The 14,263-nt window shown below is 30.6% G+C and overlaps 1 pseudogene; it reads left to right on the forward strand.

Moving 5' to 3' along the window:
* Positions 1 to 11,349: 11,349 nt before the first annotated feature.
* LOC119188665 lies at positions 11,350 to 13,396 on the forward strand (annotated as a pseudogene).
* The last annotated feature ends 867 nt before the right edge of the window (positions 13,397 to 14,263 follow it).

Raw genomic sequence — 14,263 nt, forward strand, 5'->3', positions numbered from 1 at the left:
TTAATATAGTAAGACAAAACACTGTAAAACTAAAAACATGTCTACAATCTTCATGAGTAAGGAAGTTTATTTTTAACTTGACCAGATATTTAGCCCATTAATTATATACTGAAATTATATTTTATTATTTGTTACCATTTTAGCAACATAGCAATTTGCAAATAATTGTAATCAGCTAGGCACTAACTTCAATGGAAAATATAAACATGATTCATTTCATTAATATTTTAATAACTGCAACATCTATAGAGCGCACATAGACATCAATATGGCCTCATACCCACAATGTAATAGTTATAACTTTCATGCTTTATTATAATATAATTAAACTATAGTTAACTATTATTATTGCAGCATGTTAATGATGTTTCACTGTAATAAACACATGTTTTTTAATCCCCTGATTTTTATTTAGTGCAGGTTATGGTTCCTTTATCATATACATTATTTAGAATTTTCTCATAACACCTTCAAGGATATACACAGTTATTTTGACATTGTGTTACTAAATGAAACCACATACTTATGTTCTTGGAAATAACACTTTTATTAAGTTACTTGAGCTGTACAAGTAATATAAAAGGTGTATGTTTCAAATAAAATAAGTAATAATAAAAAGTAATTTTAGTATTACGCGCCCTAATGCCATTACTACTACTCTAAGAGAATTTGTCACAGCAGCAACATGATACTCTTACTCAGAAATACACTCATGCGCAAGCCATATTTGCATTAAAATACAAATTGATAAAATAATCAGAAAACTAAAACCAGGATGTTTGGCAAAAATATTCATTATACATGACTGATGTTTGGCACAATCTCAGCAAAGATGTAGACAAGTATGTGGTTTTATTTAGTAACGCATTGTCAAAATGACCTTATATAACAAACATGTCATGCTGAATAAACTTACACATTTAGCATAAGAATTAATTCCCAATGAATTTGTTAGATCTAATTGCTTATTACAAACACTGTTACAAAACAAATAGTTAACACAAAACACACTTTGTATTAGCAAGGTAGAAGAAATTACAGAATGCTGCAAAATGTTTGAGAAACTTGTAAAGCATCCATATTGGCCACCTAAACACAATCATAGAACACTATATCCATAATAATATATACAGCTGAAGAGGTTTTTTATACCAAACCATTTTTTTTTTAAATCAATAAAATTACTCATGAATATTATAAGCTACTCTTTATCCCAGGAAAATATAAAACAGAACTTTTATCCCAGAAAAACTTTCCACATGGGTAGTACTGCAGGCAAAAGCTAATATAATTATAAGATGCAACTCAAGACTCCATTATATTACTCAAAATATTATATGATATAGTTGTATGTAAAAACTGGAGATCATTCAGGGTTTAATCAATAAAGGTTGTTAAAAAGTGGGTAGACATACAGACATACATCTTTTTCTGAATGTAGTGTAAAAGCTCTTTAAAACATTGTTTAATGTAAATATTATCTATGTTATGGTCAAGATAGCACAGTATTAATTTAAAAGTATAAGACATGTTTAGTTCCAAATATGATAATATATAATATAGTATAATTATTATACTAACTTGTGGGCATCAGCTGGGTTGCTAAAAGTCACAAAGGCATAAGTTGGTATGGGACTGTTCTTGCTGGAGCCCTTATCACCCTTCCTCAGCCAACAGCTTTGATGAAACCGTATGGTGCAAACACTCCAAAAAGCTCTGCCCGGTGGTCTACAATTTTTAACACCATACATTAACTGACTTTATACATCGTTTTATTCATTGTAATGAGATGTTCAGTATCATCTTGCTAGAAATAAGTCTTAATTCCTCACAAATACTTTTGTCGAAAAAATACATTGTAGAAAACAAGAAATTACAGTACAACGACAAATATGCTACAGATGTCAAAAACTAATATTATTTAACAACACTGAGCTCATGAATGAGTATTAGATACGTAAGCAAGTTAACGTGTTTGATTATAAATCACTAACACGCCAACTCACTACTTAATCTATTAAAAATAAGAAAAAAATGGTGTACCTTAGGTGGTAAATTGGACACATATAGTTTCCTGATCGGTATTCCATCTTCAGTGTGAGTGGGTACACTTCTCAAACCATAAGGCGTGGCCTCAAGGTTGGACCTAAGTGTAACTAAAATATGAAATAGATTGACCATAATGTTCTTTCTTGTCCAGCTTCCATGTACCCAAACCAATAAATAATATGTGTTCAAAGAGAATACATACAGAGCTCACGACGGACGACATGAAGTATGTCTTCTTCGTCGAAATACATGGCGTAAATATATTATTAAAGTCAGCGGACAGAATATCTGACAGCTGCTAATAACAATGCATCATTAATATTAAGAGAAACACAGCAAATTTGGAATAAATACTCAAAATAAAATGATAATTGCAAACGCAGTCAACATACAACGGCCGTGTTATTTTTTTATAGTGTTGCTAGGGTTTACTTTCAGTACATCCCTAGTCTCTACCAATCAAAGAGAATGTATATATTATATGGAAAGTATTATAATATATACATATGGAAACTACCAATGTAAACCATTGACAATTTTAAATTTATCGCATCGATATATATGTCCTACGTACTAAATCTGGCGTTCCGTACACTCATTGTATTTGACTCAACTGTACTGCAATCCATACACTTACTAATAATTTCAACATTGACAGTGTGTGGTAATGTATGAAGCAGTAATCTGTGGTATGGAGTAGAACTCATAATATAGGAACTCGATAAGTGAAAACCTATGTGAATAAATAATATTAGTCAAATAAGTAAAATTATTTGTTGTTCAAGTGAATAAATAGGTTTTTAACAATGACGTCTTGGTTGCCACTTTGATTCAGATTTTGAACAAATAGTTGTTTTTTATTATTCTGAGCAAATAGTTTATGTGGATGTTCGTGTTTATAGAATATGCGCTATGATTTATCGTAGATTTTATAAGGAGTAAAAGTTCGATGTTATCCTAAAATTACCGTGCTCACCAAAAAATCCCTGAGATGAATCTGAAGGGTTTTTCCCAAAGGTATTCCCTTAGGATATTTTACCCAGCTAAAGATATAAATTACTCATATTGCCAACAACCACATTTTTTTTCTAACAGAGTTCGTTCTAAGTTTTTATCTTAGTTTTTATTCAAATATTTCTACTTTAACTACACAAAAGTCCCTAATTTTTTTAGTTTATGGCCCACGTATCGCGAAATCATTAAAAACCTGGCAACACCAAAGTGAGTATGTGCCCTATATGTGGACTATAATAAGAGAAACGAATTACGAAACATTAATCTTATTTGTCTCGGACAGGGGGTGGACACTTAGAACATTTTGTGTAATGATGAATGATTATATATCTTAATTCCGTTACATAGAGTTTAGTTTTGGTTGACAAAAGGACGTCTCATCGTAACATCTTGTACCAACATAATAATCCAATAAATTTTGAAAGTATGTTGGCTACCATGATAGTTGATAATTTGCCGCCATTATTGACGGTAGATTTGTCATTGTTGAAGTTTATTTGCAAAAAAATTGTATAATTGCGATTATGTTCAATAATAAGTTAAGTTTTATGCCGAATACGTTGAGTTGAGCCAGCTTTTCCGTTTCGTGTATATTTCTTCTTGAAGGAATTTGTAGTGTGTGTTACGAGATAGTGATTCTTATTATTCCGAGATATTGACTCTAATTCTGTTTACATTTGTGTAGTTTATTTATTTTGTGTGCGAGAATGGGGAAAAGAATTAATGTGTATAAAAATGTGAGGTTTGTGGCATACAAAAGTACCCAAAGTCAAACATATTTATGGCTAAGTATCCACTTGATCTACACCGGTAACAGAAAATTTATATTATGATTTAAAACATTACATAAAAGTGATGTATATTTAATTCAAATTTACAACCTCAGGTAGTCGTTGAAGAGAATACTCTAGATTATGGAGTTTCAATTCTATGCTTAGTAACCTAATCAAAAAGGCACGTGTGAAATCTATGAATTTGCCCTTGCAATAATTGTATCATAGTAATTGTTGATTAGACTGAAAAAGATCATATCTGTAAGGTATAAAATTTTTCAATTTCCATATAAAATTGGAAATAAATAACGGAAAACTGGAGTGTTATGAATTTCTAAGTAGAAGACCTAAACATTATACAATTTATACATAAGAAATTCACGTGATAATATTGTGTATTTTCTAATTAAATAAAGGGAATTATTAAAAATTGTGGACGTTTTATTTTTAATATTCTAAATTCAATCATAATTTATACCAGTGTAAGATTTATTGTCAGCAATTTTTATCGATATAAAGCTGTCGATACAAAATTATCGATAATATCGATTAAATAAGGAACGTTCCTAGAAACGAGCAGATTTATAGTATGTTGGCAGCCTTGCGTATCATTTTTTCTGCGTAATGTTGGTTCAAAATGTAATTCTACTGGGCTCACGTATGTGTGCGTGAGCTCAAATTCAATGTACTAAGTGCCGCCTCTTCTTACGTAGTATATTACTTACTCTATGGTCTCGGATAATGTTTGATCAGGAAGCACGGAGCTATTTCGTGACGAATTGTTGGTGAATTGTATGATCACCTTCCATCTAGCAACCCTACAAGCAATTATTTTTTATGGCGACTAAAGGACATATATCCATGATGGCTATAAATAAAATAAAAAAAAAAGTTATTTGAATGTATTCCAGGGGTATGTCACTCTCAAACAATCACTCTATTTGTTTTTGGTCTAACCTCAAATTAATTTTGTTGTAAGATACTTTCAGTTAGATGACACTGGAAATAAGTTTTCAAAACACTAATCATGCCTTTTATCCCTATTTATAAAATAATTATGTACGTAATTAAATTAGATAAGTAAAAACATAAAACAAATGTCAGAGGCTATTTTAATTAATTAAAAAATATGCATTAATGAAAATTCCGAACGAAATACGATAAAAATTGACTGACACAATGATAGAGATTGTGGCAAGTCGTCTGACACAATTTCAAACGAGTTGCCACAATATCTGATGATTGTTATTAAATGGTAAAATATTAAAGTTCTCCTTTTGTTGTAATATGACAACTGAAGCTTAATTTAATTTTTCCATTTTATTAATACAATTATAAACAAAACAACGCATACTTTTTAAATTTTATTCTAGTTTCCAATAAATTACATATCTATTTTCTCATAAGCATGTTAAAATATTTATTGCATTAAGTGGCAATATCGCCTTGTTTCCGTAATTTGAATTCCGGTTGAAAATTTTCAAATTTCCCATTGCAGTTTGTGTGCGATAAGTTCGATTACGATTACCTAAATAATGAAAGAACTTTGCTTATTCAAACGGACCACCGATGCCTTCTTACTAATTCACCCCCGGGCTTTGTTATTTGTTTTGCACGCGATAAGGAACTGATAAAATATTTGGACAAAATGTCTCATGTTATCTTGGTTGTGCGATTGATGGTAAATGACATTAATATTTTTTATAAAAATAATATCGATAGTACTCATTAAAATCGTACATAATATTTACTTAGTCACCGCGATGGCGAAATCTGCTCATTTAAATAGTCTTTTTTAAAATACGTGTGGGAATCTGCATACCTTAAAATTATGCGACATTCATTTTTCATTAAAATTTCGTCATATTAAATTTTAAAGGCCGAAATATCCATGATTATTAATTATTTTACGTTTTTCTTTCAACTGCGAGAACTAATCACTAACTAGACGTGAATTTAAATTCTTTACTTGCCAATACTTGTTTAGTTACCCAGATTAAAGCCGAAACAAAATGTATGAAAATGGACCTTGAGGTATCGCCTTAAACTTTTTAAATTTAGGATGTTAATTTTGACAAAACACACTAATGATGAGGCTAAGGTATAATCGTTAATGAACGTATTCGATTATCGATTACCATTTTATAAAACTTGATATCGATAGTTGCATAATTATTTGGTATGTTCAGATGATATAAATATTTTTTTTATTGAATTATCTATTTATTATTGGTAAGCCATTTCCATTTATGTTTTTTTTAAACTCTACACCACTTGCAGTTATCATTGTGTTAACTATTTAAAATCGTGAAAACATTAGATATATTAATTATAGATTTTTTTACCAATAAATGTGATAAATTACAAACAACTCGAATATTTGCAAAAATAATATAATTAAATCTAAATGCAAATTTTATATTATCGATTTATTTTATTTCAATGGCGATTTGCGATAGTCCGTGATTGTTCATTATGATAATGAGTGGCACTTCAAAATAAAATATGATATTACCTGTAGTAAATTTTACCGAAAAAATACGAAACTTCATGTGAAGGAGCTGTCAAAATTACCATCCTATATTTGATAACGTATAGTTACTAATTAGAATTGGGTAGGACATGACATGAAAAGAGTTTGTAAGAGTAACCTCATTTTAACATTGAGCCGGTACAATGTCCTACTTCAAATTAGGCGAGGCGTACTGAGGCGAGGCCCTTTAATGTGCGCCTTACAGTATTTTGTAATGATAACACTCAAAATACTTTCCTCTGACTCGCGACTCGAAACGCAGTACCATAATATTCATTGTAAAATAACGTCCTATTGTAATTGTCTACCTCTCTGTCCTCGTCCTATAGTTAACCACGGAGAATGAGTAACGTGACTGCCGCGACATAAAGTTTAAAGTAGTACAATATATAATTTTGAGCCACTCTTCCTTTTTGACGTCATGTACGGGACAAATGTACCGCTTCTTATATGTCCTACTCAACAAATTACTTTTCCTTGCTCGAACAGTAATATTCATTAATGTTTTATTTTTCAGATATTACTAAAGTATTTTCGGACCATATCTACTACCTTACAAGTAGGTCCCGAAGAGACGCGGTATACAATACTCAAATTAGTTTATTCCAAAAAAATATAAAACATTTACGAAAGCGAACGGAAGACGATTTTCACCAGAGGAAAAAAAATTGTCATTGTCTTTATTCAAAAAAAAAATTCCTAAATGTTACAAACTTTATGCAAGTATTTTACTCTACCATCATCAAGAACTGTAAAACGAGTACTAAGCCAAATTAATATAATCGCAGGAATAAATCCTATAATTTTCCACTGTTGGAAATAAAGGAAAAAGATTGTTTTTGCTCTGGTCTTTTGTCTGTATCATATGATCCATACAAAGATACAAGAGTTTGCTTCACATTAAAAATGCTCTTTTTCTAACTACGCTTTGGTTTTTATAATAAAAGGCATAAAAAATATTTTAATCAGCCAATAGCATATTATTTCACAAATGGACTTAATAAGATAAGGCTAAAAATATTAATACGAACTGTCTTGGAAGATGCCATTGATGCTGGGCTTAACGTAATCAACACAACATGCGACCAGGCACCCGTTAATGTCGGTCCCATAACAGAGTTGGTTAAAGAAAGATGTAACTAAAGCTGTATATTTACGGAAAGGAAAAGACTGGTAACATGACATCATACGCGTTAAAGGACAAATAACAACCCCGTTTATGAGCTGTTGCGGCTGAACATTTAACGGCAAGAGCAGAATTCCAGCAGAATGTCGTCAGTTAGTAGATTTCACACTTTTACTTAACAATTTATTTAATTGATTGAACGGGTGTAGCGATTTTTATTTATTGCAAACTAGCTTTTGCCCGCGGCTCCGCCCGCGTGATATAGTTTTTCGTTTAAATCTCTCAAAAGTTATAAAAGTTCCCCCCCTTTTTGCTACAGTTTTCATTACTGCTCCGCTCCTTTTGATCATAGCGTGATGATATATAACCTATAGTCTTCTTCGATAAGTGAGCTATCCAGCACTTAAGAATTTTTCAGTCCGAAGCAGTAATTCCTGAGAATAGCGCGTTCAAACAAACAAACAAATTCTTCAGCTTTTTATAATAGTAAAAAGTATCCTACGTCCTTTTCCTGGTTCTAAGCTACCTCCCCACCAACTTTCAACCAAATTGGTTAACCACTTTCAACCAAATATATATATATATATATAATAAGAAAGTCGTGTTAGTTACACTGTTTAACTCAAGCACGGCTAAACCAATATATATATATATATATATATATATATATATATATATATAGTTAGATTAGTACTCAATAATTAGGTATAAACTCAATAAGCTAGAAGACATTAAATACTTAAGTAGGTTGCTTATTAGTGAGAGGGAGCTGCTGAGGGATTAGGCCTTAGTCCACCACGCTGACCCAGTGCGGATTGGTAGACTTCACACAACCTTGAAAATTCCTCTAGAGAATTTCCCAGGTTTGTAGGTTTCCTCACGATGTTTTCCTTCACCGTTGAAGCAAGCGATAATTCACAAAGAATATACACATAATATTTTTAGAGAAGTCAGAGGTGTGTGCCTTTTGGATTTGAACCTGCGGACATTCGTCTTGGCAGTCCGTTCCACAATCAACTAGGCCAACGCCGCTTTTTTTTTGTTCACGTATTGTTTATTATTATTTATACAGATATTTTTTTATATTTCACGTTCATATTTAAATGGTAAAAGGTGCTGCCCTTGCTGTCCCATCTTAAAAATAGAATATGTATCTACAAAAATGATTAGCAGTCTCATAAGATTGATTTCTTGTGACTACAGTGTTTACGGTCCCTTACTAAAAGATTCTTTAAAAATTATCATAAGGGCAAACGACTTTGATTTGAGTTTAAAATAGATAAATTATCAAGTCCAAGTGTGATTCTTTTACTGATGTATCCTTCATGGACAACAGCTTCAGCGTAAAATTAACATTTCAAAATGTTAACGTGCCTTAAACAAAAATACCATTTCTTAATTTTTCTACTCTGAGAACGATTATGTATTTTTCATATTTTTTGAATACTTAATTTCAAAGAAACAAAAAATAAAAAACGAGAAATTCTTGATGACGTCACACATACAGTTGAATAAAGTTGTTCCTTGGTCCACCTTTCTTTTTATTAAAAACTAAGACATCGTCATTTATCAATGTCAAAAGATAATATTATGCCGGCGCCACAGATAACAAAAATATTTGAACTCATGTGTGGCACGGGAATTTTCGTATTTGTGCAAAGTTTGTTTAAATGTTTACGTATTATCTTGTCATTCGGTATCGGTTTTACGACCACACATCTAGCGTTCAAAGTTATCGAGTTGCTTGAATGAGAACTGATTATATATGGAAACCTAAAAGTAAAAGCCATAAAAATTTAATTTGGTCAGTGTCTGTAATAGAATACAAATACGCAAATACCCGTGCCAAACATGAGTTCAAACAAGTGTTCTAATATTTGTCTGTGTGTGGCACCGGCAAAGACGTTTTACAAATAGTCGCGTCATAGACTAACAAAATTGCACATAAAACGGCGCACTTTTCACTATAGCATCATGACTGTACATATAATTACAAATTGAATACATACTTATCTGCTTTTAGTTATACAGGTGTCAAATTAACGAAGGACCAGCTATACCAGGTTGATAGAGGATTAATTTATATATATATATATATATATATCCCTTCTGTGTCGCCTAATAATATTGCATCGTTCAGAAAATATTCAATCGTTCCTGCGTCGACCTGCTTGCTTTAGTTGATGTTTTGTTAATGTTACAACCGGTACCTACATTTCTGCAGCAATTCGCATTACTTCCTTTATATTTTATGTAATAATTATCATTTTGTATACGACTTATTTATGATTTCGTTATTTGATCATAATGCTCATTTTGTGTTTATTGTATGTTGTAATTTAACCACCACGTAACCCATAATTAATAGTTAAGTGATGGCAATTTAAAGATAATATCATGTACACAAGTGCGAAATTATTTTGCTTTTATCGCGTAAATTGTTCGAATCTCTCCTTTTTGTAGTACATACTCTATTTAGATCATATACCCACTGTTATGGTATATATCTAATATGTATTGGCAATTTGTATCGCTTTCGCATTTTGCTGTTGATTACTACCCGGTTTCATAGACCTGTTTTAAATCAGTTCTTATTATAATTATTTAATCTTTCTTGTTTAACAAATTGTTAAATTAATCTGTTTGATATCTACATAAAATATTTTTATATTATTATCATAAGTAAAACAACCTTCGCATGACGAAGAAAGTATATTTTAATGAATGCTAATCTTTATAGTTCCTTTTTCTATGGATAAGTATAATGATCATTGTAAACTTGATGTTAATTTCTTTTCCAGTGAACATTTTCAATTTTTAAAAGTAGCGTGACTTATTTGTGAAATAATTTTGTTTGGCTTAGAATAAGTTTGTTCTTGTTAATATTAGTTTCACTTGTTTGTGTAGAAAGATAATGCTAGAATCCGAATTTCCTTTTGATGAAGACAAAGATAAATAATATGGCTAGCTAGTATGTTTCAGAGTTAATTGCTGTTTTAGATTTGTAAATTTTATGTATTTCTATATTGAATCGTATATTATTAGGCAATTTTTATAAAAATAATAAATTCTCTTTTATTTGAACATTGATACTTGATATTTATTTGATGATACATTAAAATGATTATCGAAATACAAAAGAATTCATATATTTTTATAAAGTTAAATCAATTGTTATAAAAATATAGTTTGACAATTGAGAATGTTTTAGCATATTATAAATATCAATGTTAATTATCATTCGTCACAGTATGTATTTTTAGACATAAAATAATTTTAAGTATATTTTATTATTTAGTATTTCGGAATTTTACAGTGTATTACAATTTATTTTAAAAAGTAGTATCGTTTACTTTTCCATTGAATATAATTAATAACTAAGATCAAATTATCAGCGCTTACATAGCTTAATAGAGGTGTAATACTTTGTAAATCTAATATTGAATGTGAATATCATTAGTACTTACTATAAGCATTTTGTACACAAAATGTTATAGCAAAAATAAAATAAAAATAATATTTTCAATATGATGTTTGTCTGATTAACGATCTTATTCTTAGATCTTATTACTATCGAATTATTATGTATTGATAATGATAGAAGTACACTGTAAATAAGATGTCAGAAATATTATACTACGACGGCATAGCAAATACAGATCTGCTTCTAAGTATTTTAATACTTGGATTGCCGTCTTCTGCACTTTTAAAATCGTTTGCAAAATAATAAAACACAATAAACCTGAATCGTGAAACGCAACGAAAATCGTGAACGCCCTCTACCTCACAAGTATGAAGCAGCCGTAATGTCGATTGGCACAAAAACCCAACGAGTAGGCTCTCTATTTCCATATATATTATAATTCTCTTTGATGTATTCATTTCATTCGGATTTGATTCGGATTGAAATTAGTAAAAATAAACAAAAATAAATACTACTAAAGTAATATTAAAACTGTTATTTCATTTATAACACATACCTGACTTTGTTCGTGGAAAAATATAATCCAGTTAATTTATATACTATCCAAGTAATATGGCAGAAATTATGAATAGAAAAGGTAGAGAAAAAAATAAAAACATTACTAAATCAGACACTTCGGAAGAAATAGAAGATGTTAAAGTGGATGCTAAGGATAAATCGTAAGTAAGATAGATAATTTTCCTTTATATTTGGCGTGTGTTGTGTTTTTTACCTGCTCTTCATAACCACATAGTCGGTTAAATATATATTTTCTAAGCTATAATACAAATCACTATTAATTTAATTTTAACAAATATTATCCAAAGATTTTAAACTTTTAGGTATGTTAACAAGAATCTTCCATTAAGAATACTGACGCGTGTGGTTGTTACAACGTCTTTACTCATTGTGGTTTATTATACAACACAAACACAGAAGGTTCAGCCATTTGCTAAGCAATCTGACTTGTTGTTGGATGGAAAAGTTCGAATAGTAGAATGTTCATCTGAGTACATAGAAGAAGTGGATAAATTTCAAGGTTGTGTCCCAAATAGATGTAAAAAGTAGTCAATGACAAAGTAATTACAGAAGAAGAAGCTGCTGTCCTGCTCGATATAGCAAAGATGGGTTTGCAGTTTGGTGGTTCAAGCTTCTATATTGGATCTCCACAGTGGAGCACTGTCACACGGCAATCATTTCATAAACATTTACAAAAACAAAAGATGCCAAGAAACTTTTCAACAGTTTTCACTTTGAAATTTACAGAGTAAGTTTTAAAAGACACTCTGGGTAGCATGCTGTTTCAGACCGCTCTTATTTAAAATGAACTATTTCAATGGCGTAGTTATAATTGTACACGGCACAAGTAAAATAGCAACGCTGAGGTCATGGGATCGAATCCTGGGTCAGGCGAAAATGTGTAATGAGAGTCTTCACTTTTTTTTATTCTGCACTTAGTTAAATTACTGCAGAGGTATTTTTGTATTTTGATTGTGTTATAATTGTTTGTGAACCTATTAAAATAAAATAGTTAACTGGATTTTCCATCTTAACAAATTACTGAGTCGCAACTTGGAGTCAGGAAGTTGGTGGTGTGATACCCCCATGCTTTGGAAAGCATATGAAGCTGTTGATCCTGCACCTGATCTCTCTCTGATCATTATTGGGTTTTTCTCTCACTGTAATATGAGAGTGAAGAAACTAAGGGTGCACCTGTGTATTGCAGCCACACTTTTGCTCTCCTGTGTATTTGGCTGATCTCCTTTGAGATTGACCGCCATGGCCCAAATTCGGTTAGGAAGGCATCACAATAAAAAAATCATCATTTAAAATCACAAGAAAGAACACAAATAAGACTTCAAACCATTTATTTTAAAGAATTATTTATTGTCCTAACTTATGCTTTAAGTTAATATATTGTATTTCTTGTTACAGATTGTGAAAGAAAAAGTTAAGTTTGCTGTAGCATATTACTTCCAAGTACACCCTGAAAAGATTTACTTAACACATCCTACATTCTTCTCAGAATTAACAGCAAAGGAAGCTGTCACTGTGCATGATGAGTACTGGCATCCACATGTTGATAAAGTAATTTTCAACTATGATTATTGCTTTGATTCATTTAAAAATAAAAGCAAAATAAAAAAACAATGTATCATGAAATGGATTTTTGGCTTATATAGTTTTGAATTGGAGTTATACAAGGTACTAAACAATATAAATTCTTTGCAGGAAACTTACAGCTCATTTCACTTCACGACCCTGCTTTACCTTAATGACTTTAGTTGACTTTGAAGGTGAGTTTGTATTCATTGATAATGCGGTCAACAGAACCATAGGGGCAAAGAAAGGCGCGGGTAAGCATGTTCACAAGTGGCAAGGAGAACTACCATTTTGTTGAAAAAGTAACGAGGAGTCCATTATCGATGACCATCTAGATTTACATGTGATATACAATATGCAATAAGAGAACCTGATTTAAGAAATTTTTAAATTAAAATGCAGTATTAGTTCTATTTCACTGCTCAGTGTATTTATTGACTTTAATGATTATACAATTATCCGCTATATATTGAGTATTTTAATGATCCCTGCAATAGTTTTGAATGCAACACTAAATTACTAAAATTTATTATATTGTTTTGAATTATATTTATGTTTTAATTTCACAATAAGTACAAACATAAAAAGTACATTTTAAACAAAGATTGATTTTCATTCATACTAAAGATAAACAGTGTTATTAAAAAAAGATAAACACGCGATGAACACGTGACTAAAAAATGTTCTATTACTAATTCATATTTAAGCATTGGTTAGAGTTAAACAAGGTTTAAACATTGTTTATATTTAAACACAAGCTGAGAGTGTTCTAACACATGTTTAATCTAAAAACTGCTTTTCGAGTTGGTAGTATATTTTGTGACTTCAATTCAGGTGTGCTTAAGTAGTAATTGAAAAAAAGAAGCCTGAGCGACAGATCTGAATCTTATAGTTTATGTTGATATGGAAGTTAAGATTTCATTGAGAACTTTCGTGATACTCGTAAAACATAAATTCATTCGAATATTATTTATTTATTTAAATAATAAACGCCAACAGCATATATAATAATTACTCACTAAATACAATTTCTTATGTCTTATGACAGTGTTGTCATAAACCAATATATTATCTGATATATACACCCATAGTAGATATTTACAACATTCACCAAAGCAAGAGGTATAGACAGAATATTTCTTTTATTTTAAGGAAACCGTGTATGTATTGGTTAACAAAAGGGAAGGTACTAGGTAGTGCTA

Source organism: Manduca sexta, chromosome 8 (genome assembly GCF_014839805.1).
Source record: "Manduca sexta isolate Smith_Timp_Sample1 chromosome 8, JHU_Msex_v1.0, whole genome shotgun sequence".
NCBI classification, from domain to species: domain Eukaryota; kingdom Metazoa; phylum Arthropoda; class Insecta; order Lepidoptera; family Sphingidae; genus Manduca; species Manduca sexta.